Genomic DNA, 18,990 nt, shown 5'->3' on the forward strand with positions numbered 1-18,990 from the left:
GGGAATTGATTCCAGCCAAGTCCCCCAGCAGGCGCGGGGACTGCAGAGAGGTTCGGAAGGGGAAGATTTCCTGTAAGACGGGAAGTTTTCTTCCCTCTGTGCCCTGCTCTCCCCGTTCTGGTCCGGCTCTGGGAGGCAATCCAAGCGCTACATATCTTTAATTATTAAGCAATCACCCATTGTAGTTACTTATGTGCTGCGGAGCCTCCGGGATGTTCCTGCCAGTAGTACCAGGGCGTAAAGCATCCCTCGATGCTTCCTCCGCAGCGGCTGAATCACCCAGCTCCATTAACTGACATCTACCGCAGACCCGCACACAAGTACATCCCCCCGCTAACCCCCCTTTCCTCTGCCAGCTGCCCCCTCCCCTCCCCATCCTCGCCAAGCCCCTGGGAGCCCTCCTGGCCACTGCTACTGATTGCAAAGCAGTTACAGGAAGGCGGACAGAGGTGCAAGCTCATCCATCACAGCCCAGAAGGAGCCATCAGGCTGGGGAGCATCCTGCAAATCAGCAGATCGTAGCAGCTCTAGGGAAGGGCCCAGAAAAACCTTCCTCGTCCCTTCCTCATGCTTGTCGGCTGGATTCACATGAACTTCTATTCTCTTTCACCACAAATCCTGAGTACCCCCGAATCACCATTCACCAGCTGTTTTGGGTAGGCTCTGGGGCATGCCAGCAAGAAGAAAATGGCAATGGTTGTTGCAGGAAATAACCCTCCACCAGCAGCACGAGTAGTCCATGTCTTGTGGTCAGGACAGCCAAGACCTCCTAGATAGACCCAGTGTCACTTGCAGGAAAGATTTATTGGACAAGGAGGCAGCTCAGGATGGGGTGGCTCTTGGAGAAGCCCCAAGTCAAGGTGAGCTTTCTCTGTGCTGGTGATAACAGCTTTTCAAAAAGCTGTAGCCATGCTCGTGCTGTCCTCCTAAGGCATGAGGGATCAGCTTGTGCAAGCAGGGAGTCCAGACAGGGAAGATACTCCAAGGTAAGATGCCCCAAGAGGGTGTAGCAATATACCCTGGCCTCTGGCCACCACTGTTGGCACAATCTAAGACCATTTCAAGAGCACTCCATCTCCTTTCATCCATCTGCTGTTAAACATATCTCCTTCCTCCTCTCCATCCCCTAAATCTCTCCAGCACAGTCAGTATGAAAGATGCTGTGGTCAGAGAATGGAAAGGAGACTCCTGTCCACAATTACATATGTCCCATATACCAGTGTCTGTACATCATCTGTGACCATTACTGGCCTCACACCACACTGATCTCCTCCTCATCTCCAACAAGAGTTGTGGAGCAAAGCAGTTTTCAGCAGCCCAGGGCAAGGTGAATCCCTTGCCTTTGACTTCCTCGGAGCTCATGTTTGCCAGAAGAGCTGAGCAGATATTATTCATGGAGCATCAGAAAAATGCTGCTTGGGCAAACTCCGAACGCTTCCAGGGAACACAAAGCAGAGCAGCACTTGCAAAAGAAAAGTCTTCAGAGGTTTGCGGGTACACTGGAAAGTCTGGGTTTGGTTTATTTATTATCACAGCATGTAACATTGACACAAACATGATTCACATTTGGCTTTAAGATAGTAAACCTGCCTGTTTCCAGGAGGCATTATGCTGTTCCCATATTCACAGAATCTGCACATTTCTCAGATTTGGGGAATGCAAATTTTAATGTTCTTTAAACACCATTTCTGAAATGTCAGTGTTTTCTGAGGCTCCAGATGCTTCTTCCCATGCATTGGGCTGGCAGGGATACACAAAAGGATGGAAGAACATGGATTTACTCCCACTGTCTGAAGCTGTTTGGCCCATCCAAGTGCAGGGGATAGTTTAGAACAAGTTGTAAGATAAGGGCCACAGCACAGCAAAGCTTTTCTGGATGGCTCCAGCCTCCAGCATGTGTTCCAGGACTAAACCAAGGACGGGTCACTGTGTTGAACCCACACAGGCTGGTGGTCCAACCTTGTACTGCTCCCATTGGCTGGAGTTTCACTAAGGCTAGAATTGTGTGATTTTCACTGCAAAAAAGGACAGCACCCGCCACTGCACAACCCATGTGCCAGTGTCTGTAGCAGACGACTACACCAAAACATACTTGCCAAGCACAGAGCAGAAGTCCTCATCCCCACAATGCAAAAAAGGGGTGCAGGATTACAGTGAAGGACTTCACTGCTGCTTTACAACTGAAGAAGTTTGAATTGAGACATTGCTCTTCAAACCTCTTGAAATAAATAGGTCATTTTTTGATTGGAGTGCACTGGTTTTGCTCTTTGATGCAAGCTCTTCAGCAACAGTGAGAAAAACTCAATGTTACTGACCTGAAACTCAATCATCACTTTTTCTTTCCTGGCCAAAGAGGATTCAACGATCCCCTTTAATAGGTAAATGCCCACTATTTTCCACTACATCAAGCTAAATACCAGCCATTACGCCAAACAGTTCCCCAGGTTCTCACTTTGGGAAAAAAAAATCTTTTGGTAAGTTTTTGATTTTCTGTCTCTCAGTGCCATCAGGCAGCTTAGATGGTCCCTGCTTATGCAAAAGGATAAATGGTTGTTCCCAGCACACACTGTCCCCTGGACTTTGATGGACTCCATGGAGCCTAGCAGAGGTCTTGGATGTCCAGTGCTGAGGAGCAACCTTATTCATTTTCCAGCATGACAGCGGTGAAGCACCTCTGGCACAGCTGATAACTGTTCACCATCTTCATCAGTGACCTGGAGATGCATCCTCTACAAGTTTGTGAGTAACAGTTAATTAGGAGGGGAGACTGGTCTAAAGGGACCCTGAGAAAAGCTGGGACAACAGGAACATCATGAAGGTCAACAAGCTCTGTGCTGGCATTAAAGTGGCACCATACTTGGAACTAATGGGAAACCAGTTGGGAACTGGATGTCAACCAAGTAGCTGAGCAAACATGGTGCTATGGGGTAACAGCTGATGCCAGGCTGAACAAAAGCCAACAGTCACTCTCCTCCCAAATTGGGCAAAATGCATACAGAACTATGAGGATCACACACAGACTCAAGAGGATCTTCCCACCAGCCAGTCTAGGATCACACCAGTCACCCAAACCTGAAGAACCACTGGGTTCCACCACTCACTGCCTGGTCTGGACGTCATGGACCTGCAGCATTGCAGTCTTTCTTCTCAGCCCTGAGACCATGCAACAGCCTGGGGTCACTCCATGGAAAAGACCATCAACAATGTCCCATAGGCAGGATGTGAAGCCCAGCTCCCAAAAAGATTTCCTTGAAAGCATATGCAACCAAATGCTTTCCACCCCTCATCACACAGCCCAGCGTACTTCTCCTCACTGTGACATGGAAAGGTCTGCTTTATATTTAATGAGGTGGGGAGTACCAATGAAACCGTGACCATACAGGAGCTTTGGCACAGCAGAAAATCCAGTATCTTATAGCTCAGCTCCCTGGGGTGGGAGGTATCTGTCTGTCCATCATTGGATGAGGTGTGCGGTTGAAGCTGCAAGCTTCATTCATCTAGGCAATGATAAGAAGACAGGAGACAAGCCCTGGAACATGGCCAGGGCAGTGGAAACCCAGCACAAGGAGGGATCAGGTGGTACCAGAGGATAGTTCTGTTGTTCCTTTGGAGGCCACCCAGCAAGGGTCACTCCCAACCCAAGTGGTTCATACCTGATGGCTCCCCAGCAGCATGCAGAGAAGGAAAATGTCCCATTTGTTCCAATCAGGCAGACTGCAAAGAGAATTTGTGAGCCTACTGAAAAATGGACACAATTAAGAAGACAAAATAGGAACCAAATAATGGACACTCAGTTTCCAGGTCATAGCAAGAAATTGCTCTCAGATGGTTTCATATCCTGCCTTATGCTGCAGCCGACATGGACAAGAGGAGCCCGATCCATCGAGCCATTTGTGGGGATGCTGGGCAGTGAGGTTCAGTAGAGCAGCCACATGCTGACTTTTCAGCCAAACTTCTTTCCAGGAAAGGGACCCTGGAGAATGGAAGAAGTCCTATGAGTGAGGAACTGCAAAGAGACCTGCCAGTGTTGTAGCTAAAAACTGAATCATCCACCTGCCCAGACACAGCTGAAACACACCCAGTGACTTAAGAAGAGGGAGTTTGCTTGGTCCCGTTGACATCCATCAACTTTGCCATTTTCTGGCTTTGCTAGACAATCTTTGAAGACAACATGTTGTTCCTCCTGGTCATTTGCAGGAGGTTCCCACCAGTCTCTACAGAGAAGCTCACCTTTGCCATCATCACTGAACAGGTGGGAAAACTGGGGTTCAAGGACGTGAAGTGACTGGACCAGCAACTCCCACAGCAGTCCCAGAACTGGGACTGTCATGTTCCAAATCCTGTGCCATCATGCCCCATCTGCCTTGTCCCCTGAGCCTCCCTGCCTTTCTGGGAGAGCTGTATATTAAGAAACCTGTACAGAAAACCACCCCCAGGAGCCTTTCAGGCTCTCTGCAGGCTTGATTAGCTGGAGTTGCATTTCTGAGGGCCTCATTGGACTCCTCCAGCTCAGAAAAGTTCACAGACCACTCCACAGACTCAAACAACTTCTTGATGTTAAAATCCCCAGTCTCCCAGTGCCGAATCCACCTTGAAATTGGTCTCAAAACCTCTCTTTGCTGGCAGTCAGGAATGGGGCTTAGGAGGAGAAGGGGAGGCAGAAGGGAAAAGAAATTAGATACATTCTCCACAAGAAGAAGGATTAAAAGGAAAAATTCAGCTTGGTGGTGGAACAATGGATCTGTGTCTGGGAAATGCCCCATTGTGAAGGAGCAGTGAGGAGAGGTAACCTCGGGGAACAGGCATGCAAGATATGCTGGCAGCCATGGGAGGACTCCAGAAGCATCATTTGCAGTAGCAAATTGGGCATCCTGCCCAGGTCATCCCTGGCCAAGGTCAAAAGCCAGGGTCCAAGGCGAAGGCTCCCATGGGGTTTCCTGGCAGGCAGAATGCAGAAATAGAGGAGGGATATAACCACAGCAATAAGAAATATTAAAAACTTGTTTCCCATGCTTTACCACTAGGTGTGCATCTGGGGTACAGGATGGGCTCCTCCCATGGAGAGGGTCACAACCTGTCCTGGGATAAGCATTAGTCCTATTTCAAGCTCAGGGGACCAGGTTTTTGTCAAGTGATGGAGGGGTGAGATAGGATTTTATCCAAACTGATTGCTTTCCTCTAGCGTAACTATGCCTGCCACTGAAGGAAGCACTTTTGGCTCTCTGCAGAGAGAAACAAGAGCAGCATCCCCTTAAAATCAGAACTTGATGGCTGAGGAATCATTGAATCAAGGCAGTTTGGGTTGGAAGGGAACTTAAAGAACATCTAGTTCCAATCCCTCTGCCATGGGCAGGGATACTAGATCAGGAGGGGGATTCTCTACTGATTGGACTCAGAGACACCAGTGTCACTGCCAGCCCATGGCTTTCCCCAAGTCTCCTTGCAAAACCCTGGCAAAGAAGTGGATTGGCGACATCTTCAAAGCTGGAAACCTGTTCTTCATCCAGCCCTGCTGAAGGCAGGGAAAAAGCCAAATTTCTGTGTTTCCAGGGAGGGTGGTTTACAAATCTCCTTTCAGGATATATGAACTGATTTGAGGAGATAATTGGAAAGGATCTAGATCCAGTTAGTGGCTGGATACCAGCACTGCCTGATTTTCATTGCTCATCCAGAATAATCCTTTTCAGGGGAAAAGCTGTTTCTCCCTCCTCTTTTCTCCTCCTACCTCTCCCTCATCTGCTCCAAGCTTGACAGAGACAGGTCAGTCAGTCTGTCACCACTAATCTTGGATACTTTCAGTGTCACTCTAATGACAGCACACCTTTCTGCCGAGCCGCCGAGCCACCGCAACAAAAGGCTCTTAAGGGCAGCAGCCCCTCTGAGCAAAGTGGCTTGTCCGCTGCCCGGGCCCTTCCTTCCCCCTGGAAGTGGCATCCAGCCGATTAGCCCTGCTGCCTGTGACAAGAATCAGATGTGAAACCTTCCACTTTCAGATGCATTAAAGCCCTTTGGGGCAAGCGCTCAGAAGTGCACCGCTTGCCCCCTTTGTCTGCCCTCCCACCCCTTCTTGCTCCCACCCTTCCTCTCCACTCTGAGCACCAAGCAGCTCAGGCCATGCCCTCAGGAACACCCAGGGTGGTTTGGCTCATTCCTACCCCCACCACACTCCCTGTCTGTTTTGTAGGTGCTGAGGATTTATTGCCACTCTGTTAGGCCTTTAGGGCTTTGTCGTGCATCAGGATGGCTTTGCTATAGGACCCCAGGCTTAGCCAGGGCTTGCCATAAAAGACACCCAGGTCAGGCCCCAGTGGCTCTACCCAAACGGGTAAATTCAAGGATGCCCAGCCAGCACTTTAGATGCAATTGCCCTGGTTTACAGGGTAAGAGGGTTAGTCAGCGTAAAATCATCCATTTCTTGCCCATTGGTCTTGGGAGCAGGAACTGGCAATGTTTAATAGAGCAATAGAGAAACAGAGCAGCTTTAGAGGCTGCCAGCCTCATACCAGGTCTCCTTGCCACCCCTGTTCACAAGGAAAATGGAGTCAGATGGCAGCCAAGGGGCATTACAAGGCAACGCTCTTTCAAGCCTCTATCTTCACTGGGTTTTGGCTGTTTCAGTGCTTGGTTTCACCTCCTGTCACATGTGAGAAAGCAGCACCCTCTTGGATGGACGTGAACCACACGGCATGGTGTGTCTGTGTCTTGGGTGAAAATCTAGAGCTTCTAGCCAGCTGTCCTAGCCCCACTCTCTCCTGGGCCCTCTGTTCCCTTCTCAAGGGAGCCAGTGAGTTGCTTCCCACCCCAAGTGGCTGCAGAGCTATGCTGCTGCACTGGTAAAGAGCTGATGAATGAAGTGTGCAGTACTATTAATAATGAATAAGCTTGTCTGTTGGTTTAGAGGGTTTTGTTCTGCTGCAGGGCTCATCAAGGCATCCGTTGGGACCTGTTGCATTCAAAGGCAGCATCACGTCCCTAAACCGTTAAGCCATCAACATAGCAGTGTACGATACATTCATTTGCTTTGGACGTTGTGGGCTACTACAGCCCCTGAACCCCAGCTCTCAGCATCATGGGATGCAGGAAGGCAGCATGAGCTCTGGCACAACTCAGTAGCAGCATAGCTCTCACAACGTTTCCCCTCATTTCACCAAATTTGGGTTTGCAAGGTAAAAGGTTGATAGCTCAGTATGGTTCTGTTCAGCTCAGCAATTCAGTTGTGTTCAGAGAAGTGCACCCTGGGGAAGGTGAGATGCGTTATTCCCATACCCTGGCGCATGTCCCAGGCGGTGTAGGGATGAAGTCAGCGGGCTGCCAGGGGCAGATGAGTGTGCTGAGAGCTGTAGGCAGCCAGCATGAGCTGGAGTGTGGATGAACCAGAACCAAGAGGCAGTAAGTCACCAGGAGTCAGGAAGGGCACAGTGGGAAGCTGGGATTGCATGATGCAGCCCCAGTCATTTCAGGGTTTGCAACTGACTGTGCAACTCACTTCCCTGATTTTATGGAAGGCCTTGGGTATGTCTCAGGCTACCCCATTAGAAAACCATTTCAGCAGTGCTCCTGAGTCACTGGGTCTATGACTGTATTAGAAATCAGGCAGTGGCAATGAATGTGCTTAGGACCTGGAATACAATTGCCATTAAATTATCAGTGCCATCCCTGGGCACCTGTGGACCAGCCCAATTAGCTGCCTCCCAAATGATTCACAAAGACAGTTCTGCATTCATGGTGGGTCAAGAGGCCATTCCCAATAGTCATAGAATTATAGAACCATTTAGGTTGGAAAAGACCATTAAGATCCAACCATTAACCCAGCACTGCCAAGTCCATCACTAAACCGTGTCCCTAAGCGCCACATCTTCACATCCTTTAGATACCTCCAGGGATGGTGACTCAATCACTTCCCTGGGCAGCCTCTTCCAATGCCTGACAACCTTTGGGGGAATAAATTTTTCCTCATATTCGATCTAAACCTCCCCCAGCGCAACCTGAGGCTGTTTCCTCTCGTTCTATCAATTGTTACTTGGGAGAAGAGACTGACCCCACCTCACTACAACCTCCTTTCAGGTAGTTGTAGAGAGTGAGAAGGTCTCCCCTCAGCCTCCTTTTCTGCAGGCTGAACAACCCCAACTCCCTCAGCTGCCTCTCTTAAGGGTTGTTCTCTAGACCCTTCACCAGCTTCATTGCCTGTCTCTGGACAGGCACCTCAATGTCTTTCTTGTAGTGAGAGGCCCAAAACTGAACACAATATTCAAGGTGCAGCCTCACCAGTGCCGAGTACAGGGGGACAACCACTGCCCTGGTCCTGCTGACCACACGATTTCTGACACAAGCCAGGATGCTGTTGGCCTTCTTGGCCACATGGGCATTCTGCTTTAGGAGGACCCAAAGGATCCCAGGCAAGGAGCTGTCTGTCCCTGGAAGATGAGAGAGGTCAAGCTGCAATTCAAGCTGTGCAGAAGCCTTTCTGGGCATCTCCAGCTGTAGCTATTCTTCTCTGTAAACATCTCATGCTTGGGAAGTATTGCATGTTGCTGCAGAAGAAAAAGACCAATGGTCATTTCCCAGTGACAAATACCATGGAATCACGTCTTCCTAAACTGAAAAACAAGATTTCCAAGCAAAGTCAAGAGGAAATCAAGAAAAACCCTTCTGACTGCTGAGAAGATGCCCTTCCTCCTTCCCATGTTTTGAGCAGCCAAGTAGGGAGAGTCATCTTTTTCCTAGTTGCCATCATTCTCTTCTTGGCAGAGGGAAGGTGCAGGGAAGAGATCAGGTCAGTGCTGTCTCTGTTGGAAGAGAGTCCTACACTGGAGTCATGACAGCTTGCTTTGTGGGGCTGGAGGGACCCCAGGAGCTGTGGAGGGAATGAGGAAGCGGAGCTGATGGAAGATGGACTGACTTGAGAGCTGGGGGACAGGTCTCATTGTGGGTCACAATGAATCACCAGTGCAGGGCCAAGTAGATGAAAGCATAAAAGTTCTTGTTATACCAGCAGAGGAAAATCCCCTGTCTGCATCCCACATGCCCAGCTGAGATCCTCGCAGCATGTCTAGGAAATAGCCAAATTCCCTTGGATCCTGCCTCTTTCTCTGGCTTTCTGGCCAGAGGCATGGGGCATCTTAAGTGCAGTCAATTAGAGCCACAGATCAATTAAGCATTAACAAGGAGGAAGATAAATTACTTAAATAGGCAATCCCAGGGTCCAGAAGGGAAAACTTCCTGGTGTTGGATTCATGTGAATTCTCTTTTTCAGGCCTGACCAGATGCTGCTTTGGCTCTCAGCATGAGGCCTCGCACAGGTACGAGGTGCCATGCAGTCTGCAGCAAGGCTGGTTTTCCTTTTAGATGTTTCACTCAGATTGCACGGGGAGACACATTCACGTAGTGCTGGATACCTTCTCTCCCTTCCTCTGCCTCATCCTCCTCAACAAATTCCCAGCAGCTTTTTGGCTTTGGAAAACCTTTGCAAAACTGATAAGAAGCTGAACTCATTCCTACTTTTTCTTTCCCAGAAAGCAGGGTTTTGAAGATGTGCATCCACGTGCATCATCTTGCCAATGAATGCTCAGACAAGGGAGTGTGTGTCTGTACTTGTGTGTATTTGCGTGTGGGTATTACCAGTCCTAAACTGGTTGGAGTGGGTCTGTTTGCACATTTGGATTTGCCCTTCCATAGTACCTGGAAGATTGAGTGTGGAAGGTTTGGTGAAGGGTATAAAGGAAAAGAAATCTCCCTTGGGGACTCCACTCATGGGACAAATCTCTGTTGTTAGTTGCCTTTTCCACTATCATGGTTCCTGGACCATCCCTTTTTATACAGTTGTAGGGCACTAGGTCACTCCTCCATGACTTTGCAGACACAGAGCCCTAAAGTCAGGGCAGGATGGGAACATCATCTCCTGAAGCCTTGGGGTATAAATTTTATAGCTTTTATAACCCCATAATTAAGCTGCATCACTTTCAACAAGTCCTTCTCAGGGACCCTTTTGGGTGTCTGGTATCACCCACTCCTGAGTTGGAAGTTTTAGATCATGTTTTTCTATGGAAGGTCCAAATCCAGCCCCAGATTTATTCCCAAGATACAGACAATGTAAAAGGTCCCCAATGTTTAATATTTTGTGATTTTATTTATTGCATTTGGCTCCACATCTCCTTTTTTGGGGGATGACTGGACACTGCCAATTTGCAGCCTGGGTAGGCAAGCCAAGACAATGCAATGAAAGGAAAATCCTGCCTTTTTCATGGCAGCTCCTGTGTCTATGCTTGCTTCATCCTTGCTTTTCCATTTCCTTAAACCTCCACAAGCCATGCTTATACCAGCCACGCACATACAGAAACTCTTCCTTCCCCTCCACACTCCTCCTCCTCTCTCATCTCCTCCGGCTGCTTGAGAAATTCAAACCTTCTTATTATTAGGAAGAAAAAAGGGTGTGCTATCAGGTTGAAAGGGAAAGCAGAGGAATGGGTTAAAGGGGTTTAAATTGGAGTTTTATGGATATTTTTCTCTCTCCTTTGTGAGAACATTAAACTTTTCTTTCGTTAAAAACCAAGAGGACAGGAATGGGAAAGGAGAGGAGAGAAGGGAAAGAGAAGGTGGGGGAAAAAAAGCCCTCAGATATTCATGTGTGACACAGCTCAGGGAGGTGAGGCGTATGGCTGATTTGCTTAATGCTGACAGGTCTTTCTTCTTATTGGAAAGAAAACACAGCGGGGAACCTAAAATGTGCCATGTAAAGGTCCATGGCAGGAGCATTTCCAATCTTCCGTGGTGACGCTGTGGGCCAGGTATTCACACAGGCACATCAGGGGAAAATAACACAAAAAGTTCTTCAGTAGACTCCCATTAACCCGCTGCCTATGGTAATGTCGAGCCCAAAGCTGCTCCCCAGCGCCAGGTGCTCCTGTACTAAGCGGCACGGGGATGTGTGTGTGTCGGTGTGCGTGCAGCGGTGTGCAAGCCACCCTGCCCAAGTGGGGCAGGTAAAGGGGGAGAGGGGGAGAAAAAAGGGAGAAAGAGGAGTGCTAAAGCAAGGGGAGGAGGGGGGAGGATGGAGAGAAAGCAAAGACAAAGAGAGCGGGAGGGAATCTGAAAAAGAGGAGGCAAAATAAGGTGAGAGTTAGGATGGAGGAGGCTTCCCATGAGGTCCTGCTCACCACTGGGCTTCTCTATGGGGCTCCTGTAGGGTCAGCCAAGGAAGTATCTCCCAGAAGGGGGTAGGGGCACCTGGGCATCTGGGAGGTAGGATTCTTTGTGGGAGCCACGAGCCCATCTCTTACAAGTGCCGTGGGTTTCTGTGACTCCCTCCCAGGGAGAAGCACCCTCTGGCCAGCCTGACTGTGCTGCCTGTCTCCTCCAATGAGTGGATGGCTTGTCCTGGGGGATTGCACATTCGCCTTTCCTCACATCAGTTCAGTGGACAGCGGGACGTGTTGTGGCAACATCGTGCACAACACACAAGCTGACACAGCTGATGGCCCCTAATGCTGGCATGGCTGAGATGCTCTACAGATAGAGCAAGACTCAAGGGCAGCCTCCCAGCTTCAAATGAGGCCATGATGATGACTGGTATGTCACCTATCCAAAGGGAACATCCTCCTCACTATTCTCCTCTCCATACCTGTTGGCACTATGTCTCACCTACAACAAAAGTTGGAGCAGATCTTTATGGAAAGTCATGAGAACAAATGCATGCATGGCTGCAACAGCAAAGCCGCAAGCAGAGGCTGGTGAGACAGCGTAATGGAGAAACAGAAGAGGAGATTCAGAAGCAGGAATGATACCTATAAGGAATAAGAGTCAGGGGGCTCAAGGATTAAGCCAAAGCTGGAAAGATGATGGGATTTGGAGCTGGGAGCTATACACTAGAGACCACAAGATAATGGCATGGTGCAAGCTGGATGTTTTTCTGAATGTCTGGGCATCCCAGCAGAAATGATAATAATGTAGAGGGAACAGTTTCTAGATCCCACTTGTAAGGTCAGCACCTGTATCATGTTTCAGCTGTTTAGTCTCTCTGCTCTGAGTGACAAGAAAGGAGTACATAATAGGTCAGATGACAGAGTGTTGCAAAAGCAGCACCTGAGGACACTTTAGGGCAGAGAGCATGTCCTTTCTGGAGTTGCAAAAGAAACAGAAGCATCAAAGTTTCTTCATGGGATTCATCTCACACCTACTATGTGAGTGTTGCTTCTGTAGCATCTTCATCTGAGCCAGGTATCCTGGGGTCCCTTTTTGCCTCATAAATAGCCCAAAAAGTGAAGTTTGGGGTATAGTTCATCTCATCCTAAAGTGGACCTTGTTCAGACAAATCTTCCCTACCTGTCACGGACTGTCCCACCTCTTGTGCAGCCATAAGCACAAAGCGAAGGAGCTGTTTCAGTCCTACTCCCCAGCAGCTCCTGCATACAGGGTCCAGGACATGCAGGCCTTTGGGCAGGTCGTGTGCAGACGCCACAAGCAAAGGATCCATGAAGGACCCAAGGAGCAGATGCGTGGCATGGCCTTGAATTAGTAACTGGGTATCTTTTGGGAGGGTTTGTACAGACCAGAACAAGCAAGAGGGTGCCATGTTCCAAATGGAAGGTGTACCAGCAAAGGAGTGCTGTGGTAGATTCCATATTTGACCCCACATTATCTCATACATTGAGAAGACAAGGCAGATGGAGCAGAAAGGTCAAGAATATTCCTTCTTACTTTAAGAGACCACCTTGGACAGTCCTCTTTCTGGATGTCACTGTGCAGTTACAGTGACTTGCAAAGCCCCTGATGTTACAAACACTCTCACTCCCCAACACATCTTGCCCTCAGGGTTGCGACAGATCTGCCTAGGGACCACACAGCTGCAATTAGCAATTGTAACCAGCCACTACCAGACACAGATGGATGTGGTGGTCCTCCCCCTGGTCCACTGTGATGAAACAGCAGTTTTTCCAGAAGAACCAAATGGGGAATCTCATGGGCCACAGGCCAGTTATTATTTCTTTCAGCTGCAATCTGCGAGCAGGGGAAAAATTGACTTGGGACAGAGGAAAGGGGAGGGGGCAGAATTGTGCTCATTCCTTCTTACTTTCTTGATGCTCTGATAAGCCCTAGGGGAGCCAAGGGAGAGGAGATGGACATCAGTCCATCATATCCACAGGTCTGGCTATCTCAGCATCCCATGTGACTAAGGCAGAGCATGCAGGCAGTGATGCCAGGAGGGTATGGGATATCTAACTAACATGCTGGTGTCCATCTGAGACCTGGACATGTGGTCAGGGGAAACCTGAGCACTTTTCCTCACATTCTTAAAGTGTATGCCACAGAGAAATCAGGACATAAACCACACTGACCACCCTGGTTTTATTCCCACTGACCACAGAGGGGTGGTGGGCACACAGCTCACCTGCAGGTCCCAGAAGGTAAGTGAGGAATATCCCACCCTGGTTTCTTTTTCTGCCAGTGACTCATTTCTCTGTGCTTTAGTTTCCTATACCTCTAAAATGGGGGTTATGATGTTGACCTCCTTCATCCAGTGCTTGGAGATCAACTGATGAGAAGAGTTGATGGTAGTTCCTGCTTGATGGCTATGCAGAAGGTTAGCCAGTGAGACTTCAGCATTCAGATACATGGCCATGTGGCCCTTTCCAGCTAATTGGTTAATACTTCTCACTTTGTTGGTGTCAGTCATTTAATCCTTCAAAACCCAGGCACTGGGCCAACAGCAGAGTCGTGCCTTTCTTAGTCCTTTGAGAAGCATCAGAAGCCCATGTCTACCATCCACTCTGCTCCACAGTGGCCACAGTGCTCATCATTGTCAGCTTCTCTGGCTTCTGCACATGGAAATGTCCTAAAATAGCAGTTCTAATCAGCTGATGTTCTTCATGCTGCTCACAGAAATGTTCCCCATCTCAACATCCCCATCCCAGCCTGCCTTAGGACCACTGTGTAAAGCAACCCCATCCCAGAAAACAAACTGTTCCTCTCCAAGACGTGCAGGTCACCTCCCAAGAACTTTAGGGCTTCACTACCCTAAACTCCATCTTGGAAATACCTCTTTGTAGTCATCCAATAGCTGGCATGGGGGCTGGAAATCAGGAAAGGCACATTGCCATCACTTGACTACCATGATGTAGTGCTGCATGATGGGGAGATGGTCACTGTAGTGACTCTGCTTTCAGGACGGGGCCACAATGGAGGTGACAGGGAAACAACGTGTCCAGCATGGCTAGGACTGGAGCACAAGACATAAGATGAGGGGTCAAGAGCTAGGTTTGGTCACCAGGAGAAGAGCAGGCAAAAAGGAGATCATAGTGCCATCTTCATCTTCTTAATGGGAGAGTGGAGGAAGGACAGAGGCAGACTCATCTCAGAGGTGCACAGTAGAAGGATAAGAGACAAAAGGGACAAGCTGGAACACAGGAAATCCTAACTGATAAGAATTTTTTTCCCCGTGAGGGTGCTTAAATCATGAAGCAGGGTGCCAAAGAGGCTGGGGGGGGTCTCTTCTCTTTGGAGACAGTCTGAACTCAACTAGTCAAGGTTATGACCCGTTTTGGCCCTGTTTGGGGTGAGCGGTTGGACTGGGTGACCTGCAGAGGTGCCCTCTGACCCAAGTCATTCTGTGACTGTATGACACTGCAGACAGTCAAGGCATGAAACAAAACACGTATGAGGGTCACTCATAGACCTCCACTTTGTGCCCATCAGCAGAAAATAATGCTGACCCTCTCCTGGATCTCATACCTCTGTGCCTTCTCACACCTCTGTACCTTTCCTTCTTATTTGGACCACTGCTGGTTTCTGCAGCCCATGACCTTCACTTCACACTTGCCAGCATCCCACACACAATAGCGTATTTCTACAATTGATCCTGTAATCCTTCCTTCACCTTGACCAGATCTGGAGGGGTGGGGGGTGGAGTGTCCCCTCACCACGCATCTCGGTTCATGTCCTTGTCTGCATGGGAAAGATGGCTCCAGAGAGACCTCATTGTCTCCAGACAGACCACCTTCTGTCATTCTCTGGCTAAATTAAGTGTTTGGAAAATGGCTCCTTGTCCTTCCCAGGATTTTTTTGCCAAGCTGTGAGTCTCTCCTGTTTCCTTTGGGAAAGCTAAAATTTTTCTTACATGTGGGACATTCAAGAGCTTCCAAAACTTTTTTTCCCCTGGCATCCTCGCAGACTGCAGCTTCCTAATCCCAGCTTGGCCATTGGTCTTCCCAATTATTCCCCCTACCAGCTCCAACAGACATCAGTTCTCACCCTTGAACACAGATGAGGTTAAGGAATAAATACTCAGGAAAAAACTTTCCTAAAATGTTCTTTTGTATTGACATATATTAGATCCACTTAGCCCCTGGGGTTAGTCCCAGCTTAGTCTCTTAGATTTCTGGGGTGAATCTCACCAGGCAGACATACAGGCAAGGTGAAGGAAGGAACAGGGGGTTTCTCCACAGGATAATTAAATCCTGGAGCCAGCTTAGAAGTGTGATTCACCCTGGGCTACCCATACCTCATGTTTCCAAAGGGCTTGGACAGAGAGGACACAGCCCATCAGTCCTTATTGGCACTATCCCAGTCCCCCCAGTTTCATGACAAGAGGACTGGAAAGGAGCAGGTGACTTTGCCAAGTGTCCTGGCACTCATGTCCCCCAGGGAATCCCATCAAACATAGAAGACCAGCCTCCCTTCCCTCACCCACCAGTACCAACAGGCTCAGAACTGGCTCAGGAGAAGGACTTGGTCCCTCTGCTCTGCTCTCCTGCCTCCACCTGCCACCATTCCTGCTCCTACCCCACTGCAGAGGAATCAGGGAAACTCCCCATCACCACTGACTCAGCTCTCTGGCTGCATCCTGCCTTGGTGCCCCCCTGCTAGTCTGTGACCCCCTCTTGTGTTACCGTGCTGGCAGTGAGTGGGTGCTACTGAGCATCCTGCACCAAGGGGAAGGTAATGTCCCTCTTGCCTTGCTCCTTCCTCCTCCTCCCAGGTAAACCAGAGTCCCATGCAGAAATGAGCTCTGCTCCTCTCTCCTTTCTTCCCCTTTTCTCTCCTCCCCTCTCTATCACACCAGTTGTTTCATCCTTTGAGAACTCTCTGCTTTTCCCTACGGGACCCACTTTAAAAAACAAGGAGGAGGGAGAGTGGGGGGGGAGAAGGAAAGAAAACTCCATTGTCTTGTCAAAGGGAATAAGTGAAAAGTTGCAAGTGTCGCTCTGCAGGTTTTGGCTCCTGTGTGTTCTCCTTTCAAACCCTGCCAGCCTCAGGGGCTGTCATTTTGCCTTCATCTCAACGGATCGACCCGTGGTTTCCCACCGCTTCCCCTCCCCAGCATCACTAAGCGTGGAGCTGCCAGGCTTTTCATGGCCACCGCCAGCTTGATCCTATTGACAGGTCTCTTCTCTTTGCTTCCCTTTCAAAGGGGGGCTCAGAGTCCCTTCCTTCCTCCCTTTTCCCTTCCTCCCCTCCCTCCCTTTCTTTTCTCTATTTTTCTTCTTCTCAGAGGTGCACTGCCGAGGTGCTGCTGTGCAATGACTTGACAAGGCCACACGCAGCGGAGCTGGGGCCCAATTATAAACCCCTCTTTAAGAGCGGCCTTCATTTAGAGAGCAAGATAGGAGCTGTCGGAATATTAACGAGCTCTTTGCCGGTGGCGCGGCATCCAGCAGCGGCACGGCATCCAGCAGCAGCACAGAGGGGCTGCGCAGTGGCGTCAGGGAGGTGTGCAGAGTGGAGGGGTGCATGCATCAGACCAGGTTGATGCCCTGGGTAAAAGTTTCCAGGGTCTGAGATGGTGGTGTGCAACTGGTGTGCCAGGCATGGCATTGGCTAAACCAGCTTAACCCAGCCAGGCTGGATGGATTTGTCTATGGGGCCACCGTGGAGGTGTCACCCTCCTTCCACCAGGCATCACCCACCCGTGGGGAAGTCTTATTATGGTCAGAGCAGGCAAGAGCAGTTCTATTACCAGCTCTGAAGTTGGCCTTGGGGCCTGTCCCCTCAGTGGCACAGGGCTTCACAGGGTGCCTACCACCACCTTTCCTCATCCCTGCAGCAGGGAGGGGATTTTTTGGACAATCAGCAGCAAAGCGGTTGTGTGGTCTTCCATGACTGGTGTTCATCCAGCGTTGTTGTGGGTGATTGCAAGGATTGGTCCCAAAGCCAATTTAAGCCTCAAAGGAGAATGAGACAGCAGATGAGTCTGGAAAGATCTCTTCTGTCCCCTGGAGGGACTTATGGGTGCCCAACCACAGGGTGCCCAACCACAGCACAACCATGCTGGCAAACGTGTGGCCAAAGGAGAGCACATACAGGCAACTGTCTGTCAACATACACAGATACATTCAAATGCATTCAAATGGCAGGCACGTTCACAAGCACACTCAAGCCTGCACATGCCTGAGTCCATACTCATAAATCGCACACACAGCTACAGCCCTGACCAGCACATGCACACAAGTGTGTCTATGCATCTACACAGACATAGAAATCCAGACAAGTGAGCACTCACGTAGCTCCTCCCCAGCTTGAGCAAACAGGCTCACACATACACATGCGGAGCACGGCAAATATGCTCATTCACAAGTATGCACTAAGCCCTACAAAAGGTCCCAAGTCACATCCATGACCCACTGTCTGTCTAAAAAGTCCCTTTTGTCCTTCCCACAATGCTAAGACACCTGTGGGTTACAAGGATTGTGGGGATGCAGGGGACTGTCTACTGGGATCCACCCAAGTCATTTTACTCAAACCTTTACCTGGAGGCCTCCACCCAAAGATTAATCTGATCCCCTGGGACAAGGAGGTGACTGTGGAGAAGAGGTCATGTGGGGAGAAGGTGCAGAAACCCACCACTGAATGAAGGTACCTAGAAGGCAGGCAGGAGGATGGTGTGTAGGCAAACTGGCCCACGGGGACAGGGAGAGAAGTTGTATGTGTATGTGTCTGAGTTTGTGCATGTGCTGGCTGGACTCCAAACTGCCCCGTTGGTGGTCACAGGCCTCAAGGGGCTAGGAGGCCCTGTAGTCTCCTTCCATACATAGCTCAAGACATCCTGCTTTACCAGATGTGAAGACACTGGATGTTGTCATACAGCCTAGTACACCTTCTCTGCAGCCAGAGTGCACTCATGGCTTGTGCTGAAGCCCCCTGTCCCCATGACCACTGGGACATCTCCCACTGCTCCCCAGCCATTCAATTTGGTCACATTTTGGCCCAGGAAGATTTTGTTTCAGGGATGTAGCATTTCCAGATGGTCCCCACTAGCTCTGTTCACCCATGTCCAGCTGTCAGCCGAGTCCTAGCCAAAGGCTGCGTTGCAGCCTGTCAAATAGCCTTGCACACTTCTGCTTACGCTGCTGTATTAGGCAGGGAATGGAGCCCTTGAAACTTCTGCAGTGTCTGTAGATGGGGGAAAAAAATGGCTTTATTTAAATCGGGCTTTCACAATAATCCTCAAGAGCCTTATGGGTGATGCCACAGAATCTGCTTTGAAGATTAGGCCCTGGTAGGGTCAAGGAGTGCCTAGCACATGAGCTGAGCACCTTCCTGGGGTCCGTGTAGCCAAGTCAGGCTGTATAAGACCTGGATCTTGCACACAGCTTCCAGTAAGCCCTCACGACTAGTGAGACCTTGCATTCATTGCTGCATGTCTGTTGGATCCAATGAGTCCTGCCAACAACGCATGCATAAGCTGTGTCACTGTGGCATCCCTCCTAGGGTATGTACCTATCAGGGTCTGGCTTAGGTTTAGGGGGGTACCAGAGGGTTTAGCCCTTTCTATTCCCACCACATATGACCCACTTTTGTCCAGTTAAATCCAGGAGGTGCCAGCCTATGTGTGTGATCTTGCACCCACGTCCATGGCTACTTGTGGTGGTGCCATGTAAGCAGGGTCCTGTTCATATAACTACCTTCTTTTACCACACAGCATGCACACCAAGCCTGCCAAACCTCTCCCCATGGTGCAGCTCCTACACAAAGGTCCTCATGGGACCCAGCGTCCTGGGA

The 18,990-nt window shown here is 49.6% G+C and overlaps 1 long non-coding RNA gene across 1 annotated transcript in view; it reads left to right on the top strand.

The window, feature by feature from the left end:
* LOC308061328 overlaps positions 1 to 18,990 on the top strand; it is a 40,334-nt gene that overhangs the window by 5,297 nt on the left and 16,047 nt on the right. The window contains exon 2 of the long non-coding RNA XR_013927171.1: positions 1 to 18,990. This exon is cut by the window's right edge and continues 16,047 nt beyond it. This is a non-coding gene — a long non-coding RNA (uncharacterized lncRNA).

The sequence above is a fragment of the Falco punctatus genome, assembly GCF_963210335.1.
Source record: "Falco punctatus genome assembly, chromosome: 3".
In the NCBI taxonomy this organism is placed as follows: domain Eukaryota; kingdom Metazoa; phylum Chordata; class Aves; order Falconiformes; family Falconidae; genus Falco; species Falco punctatus.